This window comes from Bos javanicus, chromosome 1, assembly GCF_032452875.1.
Source record: "Bos javanicus breed banteng chromosome 1, ARS-OSU_banteng_1.0, whole genome shotgun sequence".
Classification (NCBI taxonomy): Eukaryota; Metazoa; Chordata; class Mammalia; order Artiodactyla; family Bovidae; genus Bos; species Bos javanicus.
In genome coordinates this window covers 48,074,027-48,076,279 of record NC_083868.1, presented here as the reverse complement: position 1 = coordinate 48,076,279, position 2,253 = coordinate 48,074,027, and the positions used below count along the sequence as shown (strand labels likewise).

The following is a 2,253-nucleotide window of genomic DNA, read 5'->3' as shown; positions in this document are numbered from 1 at the left end:
CCATTGGTAATTTGCATATTTTGATTAGTGGTGTTGAGCATTTTTGAATGTCCCCATTTGCCATCTGTATGTCTTCTATGGGAATACATCTATTCAGGTCTTCTGCCCATTTTTTGAGTGTGGTGTTTCCTTTTTGATATTTTTTTTATGAGCTTTTTATGTATTTTGGATATTAACTCCTTGTCAGTCATATCATTTGCAAATATTTTCTAGTGTTCTGTAGGTTGTCTTTGTCAATGGTTTTATAGAGTTTCCCCGGTGGCTCAGGTGGTAAAGAATCTGCCTCCAATGCAGGAGACCCAGGTTCAATCCCTGGGTGGGGAAGATTCCCTGGAGAAGGGAATGGCAACCAACTCCAGTATTCTCACCTGGATAATCCCATGGACAGAGGAGCCTGGTGAACTACATACAGTCCATGGGGTCACAAAGAGTCATACATTACTGAGTGACTAATAACTTGCACTTTCCTTTGCTATGCCAAGTTTTATGTTTAGGTCCCACTTACTTTCGCATTTATTATTTTTGCATTTATTGGAGACAAATGTTTGTCCCCAGTAAATGCAAAATGGAGACAAATCCAAGAAAACATTGCTACAATTCATGTCAGAGTGTTCTGCTCATGTTTTCTTCTAGGAGTTTATGATCTCAGTTCTTCCATTTAGGTCTTTAATCCATTTTCTGTTTATTTATGTATATGGTATGAGGAAATGTTCTAACATTGTTTTACATGTATCTGTCCAGTTTTCCCAACACTACTTATTTAAAAGTCTGTCTTTTCTCCATTACATATTCTTGGGTCCTTTGTTTCACAATTTTTTGAAGTACATGTCATTATATATTAATATACTTGAAGTTAGCTGCATCTTATTGTTATCTTCTTCCAAGTAAAAAGTAGCAAGCTAGTATCCTGAATTAAACCTGCAAAAATAATGACCAATTTCCACCACTATATGTCCAAAATTTCATAGGCTGAGTAAAATATTTTTCAACAATAATTTTTAATTTATTGTGTTAATCAAATAAGAAAAAAAGTTCAGTTTTTGCTTTTAATTTTTTTGTTTTATATACAATTTTAAGAACTGATAAATTATAGACATCTAATAGTTCACCCTTTGCACATATAATGAATGTAAATACACAATATTTTCATGCCATTTGCTTTAGTTTGTATTGGAAATAGATTTCTTTTGCAAAAAATATAAGTGAAAGTAGCTCAGTCATGTCCAACTCTTTGTGACCCCATGGACTATACAGTCCATGGATTCTCCAGGCCAGAATACTGGAGTGGGTTGCCATTTCCTTCTGCAGAAAACCCAACCCAGGGATCGAACCCAGGTCTCCTGCATTTCAGGTGGATTCATTAACAGCTGAACTACAACTACAAGGGAAGCAAAAATATAAGGTCAAGTTAAAAAAAGAATATCGCCATACTCCAAGTATGAAATGAAATAAAAAGGGCCTAAATGCAAATTGGACAAGTAAAACCGAAAAGAGGAAAGTTAATTCTGCTTACAAGTATACTTAAATGAGTAAGTTGCTGGTATTTGGCTTGAATAATAAGTTTATATTTTGGATTTGACTTTGACATGGCCAAAGGTTATGTCATCTTTAGTCAGCAATTTAGGTTTTTAACTTGTCATTTCAGTGATGATAATAAAAATTGGTAATCTGAATCACACAGGTTCACAGGAGCACATCAAATCAGAATTCCTATAGCTCCTATTGCCAAGCTAAGGTTAACTCTTGTCAGGGAATTCTTATTTTCTGCTTAAGGTGAGTTAGATTTGTGTTAGTTTCTTTTTTTTTTTTTTTGAAAATTAATGAAGTAGAATTGTGAGTGTGTATAATTTTTTTCAATGTGAAATTCATCATACTATTTTAGCAAAAAAAATTAAATCTACACTTTAATTTTAAAGTGTTATGAAAATTAAATTTAAAAAGGGTCTTGCAGTATTTTCTGGTATTTTCAGACTTCTGCTATTAAGAAATTGACAAGTTCTTTTTGATTATTGATTTTAATCTAGAGAAAAAAAAAAACTTTTTCCCATACCTAGAGGCTATACAGGGCAAATTAAAAACAAACAAACAAACAACAACAACAACAAAACCCAGTGATGTTTTGACAATTTAGAATGCATGTAAGAAAATATGTTGCTTGCAAATAATCTGTTTTAGTTTGGAAAAAGGAATTTTATATACTTTATAAGTCTGAAAAGACAAGCAGTTGAATTATTTCATTTTTCCTAAAGAGGT

At 32.6% G+C, this 2,253-nt stretch overlaps 1 non-coding gene across 1 annotated transcript; it reads left to right on the top strand.

Moving 5' to 3' along the window:
* The first annotated feature begins 252 nt into the window (after nucleotides 1-252).
* Nucleotides 253-324, top strand: TRNAW-CCA (transfer RNA tryptophan (anticodon CCA)). Its single transcript has one exon. It is a non-coding gene; the product is annotated as a tRNA-Trp (tRNA).
* The last annotated feature ends 1,929 nt before the right edge of the window (nucleotides 325-2,253 follow it).